Source organism: Poecile atricapillus, chromosome 15 (assembly GCF_030490865.1).
Source record: "Poecile atricapillus isolate bPoeAtr1 chromosome 15, bPoeAtr1.hap1, whole genome shotgun sequence".
NCBI classification, from domain to species: domain Eukaryota; kingdom Metazoa; phylum Chordata; class Aves; order Passeriformes; family Paridae; genus Poecile; species Poecile atricapillus.
Window position 1 is genome coordinate 2,937,342 of NC_081263.1, and position 16,195 is coordinate 2,953,536.

The 16,195-nt window shown below is 51.9% G+C and overlaps 1 long non-coding RNA gene across 1 annotated transcript in view; it reads right to left on the minus strand.

Moving 5' to 3' along the window:
* LOC131584797 (uncharacterized) overlaps positions 1-16,195 on the minus strand; it is a 56,200-nt gene that overhangs the window by 12,674 nt on the left and 27,331 nt on the right. Inside the window, exon 8 of the long non-coding RNA XR_009278801.1 lies at positions 5,938-6,025. This is a non-coding gene — a long non-coding RNA (uncharacterized LOC131584797). The remainder of the gene's footprint in view (positions 1-5,937; positions 6,026-16,195) is intronic.

Consider the following 16,195-nt stretch of genomic DNA (forward strand, 5'->3'; position numbering starts at 1 on the left):
TCCCACGTGCTGCCCTTGCTCTGCATGTCCTGAGACACCTCAGAGCTCACAGAACCCTGTGGGCTGGTACCAAGTGCTTCCTCACACCGTGTGGAGCAGAGGGTGGGAGGTGCTGCCATCCTGGTACTCATCCAAACTCATCCCAGAGTTTTCAGGCCATCACTTTCCTTCTGTTATTTGCTTAAAATAAGTTGGGGGTTATTTTTCTAAAATGGAATTTCTCTGAAAGAGAGTGGTCTGTCAGAGCCCTGTCCTGGTTTAAGGGGATTTGCTGGGGGTTGTCTCAGATCCAGCAGAACCAGGCAGAGACTCTCACCCTTGAGCCTCATTTTCTGCTCTGGAGCTGAATTTGACTTTCCCCAGCCAACTTGCTTTAGAAGTTTGGTGCTCAGGTTTTGACAATTACAAACGTCAAGAATCAATCTGTAAAAGTAAATAAAATTACTGTTTGATCATGCCAGTTATCTGGTTCATCCCCATAAAGCTCACGGCAGGCCTGGTGCCAGGAGGGGCCGCGGTTTTGGCACCGGCTTCTGCTGCTGGTTCAGGTGGTGATGCCTAAAGGCATCCTGGGGGAAGAGGATGCTGTAGGATGAAAGCAGAGGCAGTTCAGCACTGTGGCTACCCTGGGGAATTTAAATGCCCACGGTGGGCATGTCTAGTGTCATCAGCGGCCCTCAGAGTAAACAGCACATCCCGATGAATGGAAACAACTCGCTCCTGCCTTGCTTGTGTTGTGTGAGAATGCAGATCCTGCTGGGGCTCTGTTCATCCTGCCCAGGGTTTTGCTTACAACCATGTGGGTGACATTTATTTCCTTTTTAAGTAATTACTTTCTGGATACTCTGTGGGGCTGCCAAAGGAGTAAGAGCCGAGAGCCACATCCAGCCCGGCGCTGGCGGGAGCACAGCCTGGCCCAGGCCCTGCCTTTGAAGTGCTATCAGGGCTGGAGATTGCTCAGCAATTCTTCTTTCTCCCTGTCAGGAGTCCTTCTGAGGAGAAGGGAGGGGAGGATTTTTGGCTGGGGGTGCTGGGAGCTGCTGGGGAGCACTTGGCCCCAGCCCAGCAGCACTGAGGTGGTGCCTGGTGCTGCTCAACTGGGCTCACACATCTCCCCCGCTCAGTGGGGACAGCACGGCTGCTACAAATCGATTTCTTGTTGAAGAAACCTGTGTGTGCTGTGCACTCTGGAGTGAAAAGAGTGATGGTTTTCCATTTAGCTGTCTGATTTCCTGAAAGGTGGCCAAAGTGGCAGGAAGCGAGGGCGCAGGCGGCGCTCCCAGCACCAGCGCTGCCGGGTGCCGCTCCTGGATCCCGCTCAGTTTTGCTCCGGGCTCATTTCGAGATACGGCCACATCAAAACAGCAGCCCAACCTGCCGCCTTCATGTTTGCAAAAACCCGGCTGTGAAACTGCAGGAGGGCAGGCAGAATAATGAACTCTGCCATCCTTCTTCCCGGTGGGAGCAGGGCTGTGCTGCCAGGTGGTGCTGGGAGCCTCCAGAAAGGAGCCCAGGCACTGCCCTGTCCTGTGCTAGGCTGGGAAACAGCTCCAAGTGGGAAGAGCTCAAAGCCTTGCTGTGTTAGAAGGGCAAGAGATAAACTGCAGAGCATGAGCAGTGGGGTGTGAGTGAGAGGCAGTGGCTGCCTGGCTCCCCACTGATCAGGGTGGCACAGAGCAAGTGCTTAAATCATTTTGAAATTGCTTAAAAGTATAATTTTTTAAAATTTTTACTTTTGTTTAGTGCATTGCTTGATGGAGCATCCTCTTCCACCTCCTTATGTTGTCCCAGCACAAAGCAAGCTCATCCTGGGCAGCTCAGCTCTGCTGCAGCCAGACAGAGGCCAAGGGAGGGGACGAGCAGCAGGGTCACAATACTTGCTTTAAAAGCTTCAGTGAGCCACAGGCACCAGGAGGAGCAGCAAGGGCTGCGTGGTTTTGGCAGCACAGCCCTGGCAGCACCATCTGCTTGGCAGGTTCCAGGGGTAGGAGCAGCTTTGGGGGGCCAGACCTTTTCCTGGGCACATCCCTGTGGCCATGCTGGCAGCCAACCCAGCCCAGGCTGCCTCTCAGCAGCTGTGCCTGCATGCCCAGTCATTTGCATGACAAATTCAAATCTTTTTTGTAGGAAACCATCACACTGGGGCTGTCAGGGGGAGGTTTGGCTTGTGTGGGCTGGGGCATGTGCAGCCCCTCTGCTGTCATGGGGAAGTGTCACCATAAATACCAGTGCTGGGGTGCTGGTGATCATCTGGATGAACCCAGCCACAGACTGGCATCGTGTCCTGGCATCACCTCCCTTTCCACCTGGCAGCATTGAGTGAGAGACAGCCCTGTACCCCAGGGTGGCTGCTGCCAGACCCTCTCCTCTTGCCTGCCATGAAAGGGGACGTCCTGGGTGAGATTTCTGCCCTTTCAGGCACTCTCTCTCCCTGGGCTGTCCCCTGTCACAGAGTCACAGCCAAGGGCTCTGCTGCCAGCAGCTGCCTGAATCTGCTTGTGATAAGGAGCAGGGGGTACCCAGCCCACACCTCTGCAGTGCTCCCCCCACTGTCCCACCTCATCTGGGGCACCCCCACGGGCTCCTGGCAAGGTCCAGAGCTTTGCAGTGGCACCCCCAGCCAGAATGGGGCTGGGAGCACTGGGGACATGGGGGGCACTGCCAGCCCCCACGGCCCAGCTCCCCTGGCTAACAATCCCCAGTACCAAAACTTTGCACTGAGAGAAAAAGGCTGAGCACAGGATTTATTTGCATAGTAACTGGGCTGCCCTTGTCACTTACCCTTTAAAACAGAGTTGACAGCAAAATGTTTTTACCCCCTCAAATACAGGGAATGCTAACAGCATCTTTCTTTTTTTTTTTTTTTTTTCCCTCTCTTCTGGCTGAAACTTGTTTTTCCCTCCTTTGTGCCTCTCTGAATCTTGCCAGCGTAGAGATTCCCTTGTTCAGAGAGTAAAAAAAGAAGAGGGAGAAAAAAAAGAAAAATAGAAAAAGAAAAAAACTTAAGCCTGGGATTAAAACCCATCACTAAAATAGTTTGAATAACAAAGTCAACTGACTGGCTGGGAACCTGGTGAATGCCTGTCACGTATCACCCTTCAGCTGGGCACTGTCACGTGTTTCACTAGATAGTTCCTGGAAAAGCTTCTGCTCAGCCTGATAGACCTGTGCCTGCTGATACTGCTGCACCACTCCTGGAGGGCTGTGGGAAACATCCTGACAGGGGGATAAATTGGAGGGGAATCAATAAATCTCCCTTTTATGCAGAGGCATTGGGTGTTTTTGGGACCTGAGGCTTTTCCACCTCAGTGGTCCTGGCATCACTGGGCCAGCAGGACCCTCCACCCTTACTGATGGCTTTAGCAAGGGAATTTATGGTGGATTTGTGGGGCTTTTTTTTCCCTACACACATTTTTTGCGTGGTTTCAGCTGCATAAACAGTCAAAAAATGGGACCTTGCATGAGATAAAAGCAGAGGGTCTGTCCAAAACTCAGTCATGTCAGACACATCGTGTAGGGCCATGCAGCCATGGAGTGTGGTACTGCAGGGATTTGTACCTAAACCCAAACTAAATAACAGTTCTATCCTTTTGCTGCCTCCAGCAGCACAAACCTGGAAGCAGGAAGATGCAACACAGCACAGCAACAGGAATGATGGCTCAGATAAAGCCACACAGTGTGGGAGGGCAATTAAAGGCTCAGATTTATTAGCTGTGTACCCATGCTCAGGAGGATGATGAAGCAGTTGGAGATGGAAAAGTTGGTAATGGAAAGGTCAGAGATGGAGGTTTGTCAGAGGGTGAATCGATGAGCACCCAAAATCCCAGGATCCAGTTTTTAAAATCATTTGCCCACATGAAAGTGGAGACTGTGGCTTTTTGTAAATCAGCCAGGAACCTGTCTTGGTTGAAAATAGTGCTGAGCATCTCATTAGATGTTCAACATGCAAAAGATCTTTTAAAATCAGACTCAGCTCATTGGAGTGGCTTCTGCTCATGGATAAACAGGGGAGGGTCAGTGTGTGCAGACACCCTGTGGTCCCCTGTAGCATCCACTGGTGTGTTTGCATGAGCTGCTGACATGTGAGCACCTTAAACAAACCCTGAGCTCTGCAAAATGAAAGTGAAATTAAATAAATGAGTCATGCCATTAGTCTCCTGTGAGCTGGCTTTAAAATTAGCAGGTTTTAGACATAAACATGGTAGAACGAGCCCTCAGGGGAAGAAAAGTCCTCCAAAAACCACATCCTACCATCTTTTCAACAGTATAGACTGCTCTTTATTTCATGCCACTTTAGTAAGGTAAACTAATTTGGTTTCCTGTTTCCAGTGAATTTTATATGTAGAAAAACATTTATATTATATACATTATAAACCTGATTAGAAACATGTATATATGAACAAACACTTGGTTTTGACCGGTAGCTGTATGCATTCATATAAATGCCTTATTCAACTGGCATTTTAACTTTAATTTCACAAATCCTGGCTCCTAAAAGTGCCAGGTGAAGTACAGTTTAGAATATAATTTAAAATGAGAAGCATAACATAACAAATAAAATTTGATAGCATAGTGCAACCAAATTTAGTGGCTGGTAGCACAAGCTAATCTGGGGTAAAACCATGTCCTGGGCTGAGCTCAGGCTTCAGCAGACTGAGAAAAACAGCAAAAATATCCCATGCTGGTGTGGGAGGCGTGCCTGGAGATGGGGCAGACCCCAGGGGCATCCCCCATCCTATTGCTGCCATACATGCTCAGGCACCTTTCCTCTGTCTGTCTGTCTGTCTGTCTTTCTGCATTCCCCTATGTCCTCTTCAATCAGCCAACCACGGGCACTTCAGCCTCAGTCTGCTCACCCAGAATACAGATATTTTGGGCATCTGCAATCTGGACGAAAGCTCCAGTCCTGCCAGGAACCCTGCACAGGCTTGAATGGAAAAAAAATAAAAATATCCCATGGAGTTGGGTAAAGGCTGCCAGGCTGCCCCGGCCCCTGTCCTGCAGGCAGGGAGCAGCCCCAGCCCCTCTGCAGCCGCCAGCCGAGACAGAGCCTGCAGGAAAGATAATAAATTAAATCCAAATGTTTATTCCATTGGCACTGTCCGGGTCATGTGCCTCGTGGAGCTGGAGAGTGCAGGAATATTTTCTTGTAGCTGTCAAATAAACTGCTGGAAATGGTCTCTGTGTAGAGATGCTGGGGGAGGCAGGGGCTGAGACCTGCTTGGATGGATGGATGGATGGATGGATGGATGGATGGATGGATGGATGGATGATGGATGGATACACACACAGGAGCTGGGATCATGTTCAGAGGCTGGGCCAAGAGCTTTGTGCACAGGCAATGGTTTTGGGGGCAGCTGTGGGGTCTGTGTGCAAGTGAGACTCTGGAGATTGTGGGCATGTGAGGACCTTGGATTTCCCCTCCCTGCTCTGCACACACACAGAATTAACTCTCCCCGTCCTCATCAGACACTGAGCTCTGGCTGTGCAGGGCCCTGGGCTCCAGCACAGCCCCAGCTCTGGTGGGTGTCTGCAGCGTGTCCTGGCTGCTGCAGGTCACTGTGTAGAGATGCTTTAAAAACCCCCAACCCATCGAGCACAGCCCCACAGGTCCCAGCATGGTGGTTACAACAGGCTTACTCATTTCTCCAGTGAGTAAGACTGAAAGGGGAGCCCCACAGGGGCAGGACAGAGGGCTGATAAGGAGCAGCTCCCTAATCTCCAGCCCCAGCAGCCGAAAGGGCGAGGGTGATAACTCCCAGAGCCCTGGGTGGCAGCAGTGCAGGGTGCTGCTGTGGGTTGGAGTGTTTGCAGAGCTGCACCTCCTCACCTCGTGGGGTTTGTCTGCAGTGGCCCAGCCCAGCACCCCCTTGCCCTCCCCAGGGGAGCCAGCAGGAGCTGGTGGCAACCCCAGGGCTCACACCCTGGCCCACTCACCTCTGCTCCTAATGCCTTGAGCTCCTGGGGCACAGCCATGGGGAACTGGAGCTGCAGGAGGCAGCATCATTCATCTGACCAACCAACCCTGTTTAGGAGGATCCAAAGTTTAGAAACTGGAAGGTCCCAGCTGAAGTCCATCCTCATGCTCTGGGTGATACCAGGAAGCCAGGAGCACAGCAAAGCTGGCACTCCCCTGATCCAGACCTGGGCTGGGATTTTGGCTCAGATACCTGGCTTTTGCTGGCTGGGTTGGACCCTGTCCATGCCCATCTCCTGTGGCACACACATCTGCACCAGCAGCACCCACCACTGCTGCTCTGCTGGCTCCGTGTCACCTGCCTCAGCTCCAGGGATCAGCTCCACTGTCCCCTCACCGGCCCCGTGTGCCAAATCACACATGATAAGCTCTGCTCCATAGCACATTTTTGTCAGAGGCTAGCGAGATAAAATCTTAAAATAGCTCACCACAACATGCATCAAGGCCTGTGCCACTGCATTTCCCACATGGTGCTGTGTCCCCTCCCTGCCTTCATCCTGGAACATCCCTGAGGGAGGGCTGGGTTCCTGAAATACAGAGCAGGCCATGCAGAGCTGCTCCTGTCCTGGAGCATGGCGGTCTCCAGGCAGCACGGGGCTGAGCCTGGCATGGCACTGAGTGTGACATGGCACTGCCAGCACTGCAGGGCAGGGCTCTGCCTCTGCTTTCGGGGTGTTCCTCTCACAGCAGCCCCGCTGCAGGGCCCCCATCCCGTCCCTGGCTCGCTGCAGGGAGCACCGTGCCCTCTCGGCCTCTCGCAGCCTTTGGCTCCGGCCAGGCCCCGCTTGGCCAAGGCCCCAGCACAGGAACAAAAGCAGAGAGCCCCAGGGATGGGCCAGGGAGCTGGGGGAGGGTGCAGCTCCCTGCACAGCTCCTCTCCAGCGCTGGAAACCAGCGGGGCATGGAAGTGAACAACCCCTGGCTGCCTTTGTCACCGCCAGCGCTGCCCAGGGCTGCTCTCAGCTGCGCTGTGTCCTTCAGAGGTGCTCTGGTGGCTCTCTCAGGCTGGGTGCCAAGGGGAAGAGTGGGGTGCCAGCATCTCCTCTGGAAAAGCCACTTCCAGCTCTTTCCTTGCAGGGTGAACCTGCCTTGTTAACCCCTCTGGTGCCAGCTGGCCAGCACCGTGCCCTGGCCATGGTTCCTGGGCTCTGCTCTCACAGGGCTGCCAGGCATTCAAAGCTTCAGCCTTTCCCAGCTTTTAGGCACATGCTCCAACTCTCCCTTATTTTGTGTTTGGTTTTGGGCAGCCAATAGCATGTCATATTTAAAGGCACAGTTTCAATTCATATCTATCTTGATTTATTTTTTTTAAATGAAAAACAAGATTAAAAATAGTCATCAGAGAAAACAAACACTGTAATGCCCACACGGATTTTTCAAACAATTTCAAAAATGCCCATGAAGGCAACTGCTTTTAAGTGTTGAAGAATGACAGTGGAGACTTTGCAGTGCAGACATGGCTCTAAGGAAACAAAGTATTTTATACAGAGGGGAAAACACGGTCCAGGTGTTGCTGTACCACAAGCCACAGCTCCTTCCACTGCACCTGGCTCACACCTGGCCGGGGGCAGGTGGCCCTGCAGAGACATGTTGGCTTTACTGGGGAAGTCCTGCCAGCATCTCCTGGCCATGCCAAGGAAAATAATTCCATTTCCTCTGCCCTGTGCCTGGGAGGGGCTCCTGAACCTCCCCAGCTCAGTGGCACCTGCAGTCTCGGCCAGTGACAGCCCAGGTGTGGCACAAGGTGGGTCTGGAGCTCACAGGGGTGACCTGTGCCAACAGGGGTACAAGAGACCCTTAGGAGGAGCCAGCAGAGCCCACAATGACTGGAACTTTACCCTGGAGGCTGGAAGGGGCTCTCAGGGGGTTGTTGAGCCTTGTTAAGGGTTTTCCCCAGCCTCCATGGCCTCGCTGCCCTCCCTCAGAGACACCAGCAAAGCCCCAGGGACCCATGTGCTTTGGGGAGCAGCGATGCAGCACAGCTCTGAGCCCTGGTGTCTTTGGGAAGGGCTGTGAGGAAATCCCAGGCAGGAATCACTGGAAGTGACGCTGTGTGACATGCACTGTGTGGAGAAAGAGAGGTTCCCTCAGCAGGGGCCAAGCTGTGCCAGCACCCAGCGAGGCAGAAAGTCTGTCCCCCCGACACCTGACCACAGGGCTGCAGAACCAGTGAACCAATCCTTCTGGTACAGATCAAGAGCTTGTCTGAAGCCCCTTTTAAAAAGCTGATTCATCCCCAGCTTTAACCAGCCCCATATATTCCTATATACCCTCTATAGCAGAGTGCAGCAGCCCTCTGGGCCTTCTCAGGGATGTAAGGATGCTGAGGCCAGGGGAGAGCTCAGCTCGGGGGAAAACCGCTCTGGAGAGATGTAACCTGTCTGGAAAACAGGGTTTTACCACAGCTGCCCGTGGGCAGAGTACAGGCAGCACCACTGCCTTACACTGCCCGTGCTGCTGGAGCACGTGGCACAGGTTTGGCTCTCCCCATGGAAATGGCAGCATGGCATCACTGCCCACGTGGGAAAGGCTCAGCTTTGTCCCCTTGGTGGCTCTGGACGCTATGTAAATACTGACAGGATTTTCTTAGCAGCATGAAATGCACATCTGCTCATGCAAAGCTGCGGGTGGGTGGCCGGGGAGCTCCAGCCAGCGGCCGGAGCAGAAAGGTCACTGCCATGCACGGGTGCCTCCCTTGCATGGGCCAGCCTCCCAGCCCCAACTTTGGGCCTGAAAGGACTTCCTGCATCCAGAACAGCCAACCTTGCTCCTCTCCTTGCCCAGAGAGCCCGGGCTGAGCCACAGCCCTCCTCAAGGTAGCAGCAAGGAAGCTCCTCTGTGTGTCACCCAGGAGCCCTGCAGCTCTGCTGTCCCTGGCAGGATCCAAGAGATAAGGCTGGAGGATGATCACTTCATGCTGTCAAGACAACATAAAGCCTGGCTGCTTCCAATACCGTTTTTTTCCCTTAATTGTTCTATTTCCATGTGCCTGTGCACACCCAGCTCTTGCCAGAAAAGCCAAGAGCTGATCATTGTCAGACGGTTCACACAGAGGTTTCTGTTTTGTTTTTTCAAGGATCCAAGATGATAGGGGGATGGAGAGAACTTTTGTCCTCTGCTTAAAATAATTTGAGCTTTCCACTGTCTATGCCAGGCTCAAGCAGACATTTGCATAACAAACAAACTTCTCCCCACACTTCAACCCTGGGTCACCCCTGCAGAGCTTGCACGAGGTGTCTCCACCTCCTTTATCTACAGCTCCATCTCCCTTATCTACAGCTCCATCATCTCCATCACCTCCATCATCTCCATCACCTCCATCATCTCCATCTCCCATCTCAGCCATCTGGGGAGGGGAGAGCATGGAGAGGGCTGTTAATTATTGGCACTTTTGCCAATCAAGACTCTGAACAGCCTCTGGAACATTTCACCAGTAAAACATTTGCTTGGTGACCAACAAATAATTCCAGGCGTCTTTTATCTTGCTGTAAAAATGCCACAAAGCAGCTGATTAGTGGAGGTTTCTGTCCAGGCTAAAACCTACTGACAGCAGGACCAAACACTGACTTTCCCGTTATCAGCAGAAATGGCTTCTTTGTGCTGGGCATTCTGCAGGCAGTGATGGACAAGCACAAGGCACAGCTCTGAGAGCCTGTTTGGGTGCAGAAAAACCAAGCAAAGCCCTGAAAATTTAACAGATTTTTTTTTTTCACGCCTCATTCAAATTAACACTTTGTTCATTCAGAGGCATAAATTATGCTATTGCTATTTAAACCAATTTCTTCGCAGAGTTGTTCCAGAGAACACCTGCTGCAATGGCTGAGGTCACGATTTCCAGCCCAGCAAGAAGATAAAACTGCTGCCAGAGTCCATGGCCAGACCTGCTTTGTGCAGAACCACATCACCTCAGCCTCTCTGCCAAGAAATTGGGAGAATTTTCCAGTTCCCATCCTCCTTCTGGGAGGGAGAAAGTGGGGGAGTAAAGCTTACATACCTTCATGAAGATCTGAGAGGCATCAGGAGGGTTTTCATGAGAAACTAGATGGAAGCAAAAGCTAGCAGAGTCCAAATGCCCATTAATTGCACCAGAATATCATTCTGGGGAGAAGGGAAGCCCCAGCAGTCCTGCAACAGCCCTCTTAAACAATGACTGAAAAAATGTTGCAGTTACTCATTCTGAAATGAGTTTTTGTAAGGGTTAGATTTTTCTTGCATGACAACACATTGTGGGTACACAATTAAAAAATGAATCCATGACCAGTCAGAAACAATCATCCCTCCCTTTTTCATTTAGAGTAAACTCTGAAATCTGCCCTTTTTTTTTTACAGTTATGTAAAACCTCCAGAAGCTTTTGCAACATTAAACATCCACAGGTTCTTTCTGGGCAGCCCCCTGATATCAGTGAGTCACTGCAGCCCCCACAGCTCCAGGTGGAGGGCACATATCCCTCCTCCAGCCTGTTTTCCAGCATGGGAAATGCTGCCCACAGCTCCTGGAGACCAGGCAGAAAATGCTTAATATAAGTTTTGAGATTTAGCCAGCCTGGGCTGTGCCTTTCCACAGCAGACTCAGAGCATCACAAAGTGAGGTGCAAGGTAAAATCCCAGAGAAATTTTCCTGAGTCATTTTTCTTGCCCCTGTGGGTTTGGGACTTGTTTGGGTGGACCCTATCAGGCTGTGTACCCTCTCTCCTGTGTGCTGCAGCACTGTTTATCCCCCAGCCAGAAGGAGCAGAGCTCAGGGCAGGCCTCTCCAGCAATCCCTGGTGGCTTGGCAGTGCTGCCCTCAGCCCTGAGAGCAGCTTTGAGTCATGGCTTTCCTGGCACAGGCTCAGAGCAAACCCCACATGTCCCCAAGCTCCCCTGACCCACCTGCTGTCTGACTGGTGTTTGAGATGCTGCTCTGGGATGCTGCTCTCTCCTCTTGAGTCACTTGACCACAAACCCATCCTCCTTTACGTGCAAACCCCCACTCTCAGCAGCTCCTGTGCTGGCAGGAGACACCAACACACTCCTGAGCACCCAGGCTGGCAGCCCCAAGCAGGGCAGGACAGGTCCCCTGGGCTCACCATGGCTCACAGTCCAACCTGCCGGGCTGCTTTGGGTTTTGTTCAATTCCACCAAAGCCTCAGAGACACCATATGGCTCCCGGGGATGTTCCTCTGCAGGATTTGGTTTGCAGCACGGGAGTTATGCCTGGCAGAGGCAGCAGAGCAGCTCCCCACACCCTGTTCCAGAGTGGCCTGAGGTGACAAATGGCTCTGATGGCATCAGGGTGTCCCCAGCCCACACCTAAGCATGGAAAATGCATTCCTGCCCCTGGCAGTGCTGTCCCAGGGGCTGCTGTGTCCCGCTGGAATGCAGAAGGGGAAGCTCTGTCGGGGTTTTGGAGAGCCCTGTTGTGGGTTGGAGGGACAGGTGGGGATGGCACTGGGAGCCAGGGTGCTTCTCTTGGTGTCTGCTAAGAAGAGACCAGCCTGGGAGCTGCCTGAGCTGCCTTCACTGCTGCACAGGCCCCAGAGCAGGGGAGACCCCCAGGCTAAAAGAACCTCCAGCTTCCTTCTCTCACTCCCATCCCTCCCTGCCTTCCTTCTCCCTTCAAGTGTTTTGAGAAGCCCATTCCCAAGAACAGGTCTCACCCTGGCTCAGACAGGTGCAAGCACCACCAGACTTCTTGTCTTGGGGCACCACCTCGAAACAGTGCACTGAGGGCTGGGGAAACTGAGGCACGTACAACCACCAGGAAAATGCTGCAGGCTCTTCTTATATTGCTTGGGAGGGACAGAAAGGACAGCTGTGCCCTGGGCCTTTGGTTTGATCTGGTAGCTTCCCCCAGCAGCTGCTTGTCCTCCTGACTGTCCCATCCCTGAGCCAGGGGCAGCAGGTGACAAATCCTGCAGCACCAGTTTGTGCTCCCCACAGGTACCAGTAGCCGTCTCAACCGTCACCAGCTAAAAAGAGAACAAAACCAGCAACAAAAGACCAACAAATAGTTGACTCTGTTCCCAGGCAAATAAAAAAGAATGGGTTTGGATCGTCACTGCTGTCCTTTTGTTTACTGAATGCAGTAACAAAAACAGCCAGGAAAGAAAAAAAAAAATATTCTCTGATAGCAACGATTTATTGTGGGTGAAGCAGGCTGGGACATGCCCCAGGGAAGGAGGGTCAGGCTCCGTGTGGATCTGCTGGGGATGGGAAATAAACGTGCCCAAAAGCACTTAAAAAAAAACCCTGAAAGGACCAGACCTGATTGCAGCAGTTAGAAGTGATATATTCTTGGCATGGAAACAAAAAGCAAATTCATAGCAGGTTTGGAACTGATTTTACTGGCTTAGATGGGATTTTATACTTAGGTAATTCTATTGTTGGCTGGAGCTACCTGATTTATGCCTGAATAAGGTCCTGATCCTGCAAACATTTACTGATGTACTTCAGTTTTACCTTTGCCCCAAGACATCCTACTAATTTCCCTGCAGTGAGGGTAGTGCCTGTCTGCAGAGCTGGGGCCTTTGCAAGAGGAAAATCTGCGTTGTAATGCCTGAAACAGATCGGAAATTTTGCAGTGAGTCATTAACTCCCCCAGGCTGTGGTTGTCCCCCAGCCTGAGACAGTGCCAGCCCCAGGCAGGACACCCAAGGCTGCCAGTGCAGCCCCAAAAAATTCGGGAAGCAACAGGGGAACATCCTTAGCACAAACCTGCAGCTGCATGGAGCTCTGAGTGTCTGCAGCACCAAGCAGCGTTGCAACACCGAGTTTATTCTCGTGACACCCCAGGGCAGACCCTCCAAACAGGCTGCTAAACCTAGCAGAAGCCATTGGGACTGCTGGTTTCCATTCAAGAAAATGGCATTTATTGTCAAAAACGCCATGTTTACCCTGTAAGATATGGATTCGTCCATCAAACACTGTCTTTTGAACACCAAAACCACTGGGTTTGCTTCCAAGGGAGCAGGAGAATAAAAACCTGAGGTGAGAGGAGGAGGTCCAGGAGGAGAAGCTGTGAGCCAGGGCAGCCTCAGCATCCCGGGCAGCGAGATGTGTCCCTCACATGCTGCTAACACCAGGCAAATGGCATCAAAAGGGGCTGTGAGCCTCGGAGCAGCTGCTTTCCACACCACACTGCCAGGGCTCCCCGGGAGCGCGGCTATTCCTCGGCACGGCGGAGAATTCATTTGTTTTACAAAGGGTGTCTGAGCAGCCCGGGGGGAGCCAGGAGCAGCACCTGGAGCCGGCCCGGAGGGTGCTGGGGAGGCTGGGGGGGTACCCAGAGCAAACCCCTCCTGTACAAATCCCTGCTGGCTCTGGGGGACGAGCGATCCCCAATAGGCACTGCTGGTAGACCTGGGGGCACTGCGGGGTCTCTGTCCCCCAAAACACACCTGGCAAAGGGTGCCAGCAGCAGTGCCAGGGCTGGGAGAGGGGGCTCTGTGTCCTTGCCTTCATCCCACAGCCCCCAGGGCTGCTGTGCCACCAGGAGTGATGGGATTTATGTCCAGCGAGCTCCAGGACACTGCCATGACCACACAGAGGGGCTGCACCGTGTCTGATGAGGCTGCAGGACTGGAGACAGCACCCACAGCACTTCCAGAGCAGCTCCTCTGAAATGGGCTTTCTTCATGCTGGAGAAATGAATATTGCCTGCCCAGAGAGATTTAAATGTACATAAAATTAGAAGGATAAAGTGTTAGCTAAAATTTCGTACTTCTGGAAGGCAGACAGTTCGTTAGCAGTACTTTAATGAGGCTCTAACCTCACTGTAATGCTTTTATTAATGCTCGTTGCTTACTGAGTGCCAACTGCTTGGCTCCTCTCCGACAGCCCGGCTGGTCCACAAAGAGAGGGGTTGAGAGGTCCTTTGATGCAAAACGTGAGCACATTTCCCCCACAGCCAGGACAAACGACAGTTGGTGAGATGAGACAGCCCCAAACTCAGCAGATGGTGCCCAGAGCAGGCTGGGCAGGAGGGGACACAGGAGGGAACAAGAGAAGGGAGAAGATGAGGTGCCAGCTATGCCAGTGTTCCTGTTGGCTGCAGCTGGGTGAGCAGGAGGGTCAGGAATGAGCAATGGCAGGACACCGAGGATGGATGTGCTGGAGATTTGGTGGCAAGGGCAGACACGGGGAGGTGCAGGGTCCAGGAGCTCAGCACTCAGCCTGCTCCCCCCACTCTACTGCTGCAGATATCTCGTGTGCTTTGAGGCCAAAGCTGCATCCAGATCCTGCTTTGGTCAAACAGGAGTCCTTAATCCAACAAACTTCCCAACACCCAGGGCACCCATACCCCAAAAGCCCCACTGTGACATGAAGGGAGAACCCATGCCTTTGATGTGCTCCCTGTGCTGCTGTGGAACTGATCCAACTGAAGGAAAACCAGGAGAGGATGGAGTCCCTCCTCCAGTCCCTCTGCCCTGCAACACCCTTGTCCATGTCCCTGTTGGTTGCAGAGGAAAGGACACCACCTGCTCCTGGAGCTCCCCTGCCCCGGGGTGATGCCCAGGCACCCTGAGCACACCTTTCAGACGTGGCTGTGGAAGGACAGAAGGACAAGAATCACCCCAGACGCTCCCCCACCCCTCCTGGGAGCCGAGGTGAGCATATGCCGTATGCTTCTCCTCCTGTTCCTGGAAACACTCTGAATAGAGGGATTAAAAACCTCCCCTTGCAGCCCGACACAAGCGAGCCAAGGCTCCGGCTGATATTCCAGCACAGCCCAGAGCAGCTGGGGCTGCTGAGCCCTGCTGAGCAGGGATGGAACAGCCTGGGAACCCCAGCCCAGCTCTGCACACAGGGCCACCCCTCCCAGGAAGGTGCCAGGTGGAATCCCACGCTGGTCCTGGAATCCCAGCACACAGCCAAGTGCAACAAGGAGCTGCCTCTGGTGTGCCACCGCTGTCCACCGACGGCTGCAGAGGCCACCAGTGAATCCTCGGCAGAGAAAAGCTCAGCATCCTGTCACAATCAACTGAAACAGACTTCCATGTCATTTTAGTCAAAAAAAAACCCAAAAAAACAGGGAAGATTATCCAGAGAAAAAAGGAGGAAGCCAGCAGGCTGCCAGGACACAGAGTGATGGGTGGAACACAGCAGAGGCAGGAATGACCAGGGAGAAAACTCCTGTCCTCACTGCATTGTGCCCAAACCACCAAACTGCAGTCTCTGAACCAGAAAATTCACCACATATTTTTTTCTCCACGTAAAACTGACAGATTCAAAGCCAAACATTGAAATAGCTCGTTGAAGGTGCTGATGTTTTTTTCCTGTTAAAGTTTCTCTGAAATCTGGCCTGCTTTTTGTTAACAAGGAAAAAAAAAAAATCAGTGAGAAAAAGAAGAAATAGAATATTTTCAAGTAAAATTAGTTATATGTAGCCATTTTTTAAATGACTGCTATAGGCAATTGGGAAATTGGTAAAATAAAAAATTTTACCCAAATATTTTTTGCCAAAATGTGGTGTGGTTGTTTATTTTTTAAAATAAGATTTTCTAAATTTATCAGAATTCAGAATAAAACAGAATCTAGAAATGAAAATGAAACACAGAAAATAAAATAGGGTAAAATGGGATGGCAAATGCTGTGAAATTTTAATCTGGAATTTACAGCAGTATCTAAAGCCCACTCACAGCAGACAGTGAATTCTTGTTCCTAGCACAATAAAATAGTCCAATAATAAATCTTTTTAGTTTCTCCTGGCCCCATCCAAAGCTTCCCTGCACTGACAGTGAGATCTTACAGGTCTCTGGGGGCCTGGGCATCACTTTGCACATGTGAGCAACTGTGCCAGCCTGAAACACAACCTTCTGAATCCCATGGCTCCTGTGGCAAAACATGAGAAACTTGGTATTTAAAATGGATTTTATCCATGGCATAAAGCAGAAGAGTTTTGTCCTAGTGCAAAATGGAAAAACAACATAAAAAAAATGAGCACGGCTGTAAACAAAATGCACATTGGCAGAGCTCATCACCCTGGCAAGGGTAATTGCCCTCGGGTTTAATCAAGGTAGAAGGAGGGGATTTGGAAGCACCACGTCCATGGCACACGTCCCTGCTTTGTCACATCACACTAAACACTCGATAAAAGCTCCCTTTGAAGAGGAGCCAAGCCCATCCTCACTCGAGTACAGTGATACTGCACTGGGTTCGCTGAGCTGGGCTCCCACTTGTGCAAAGAATTTGTAAGAGGCAGAAAAAAGAGTAGGAGTGAGCAGACAGTGTTGCAGC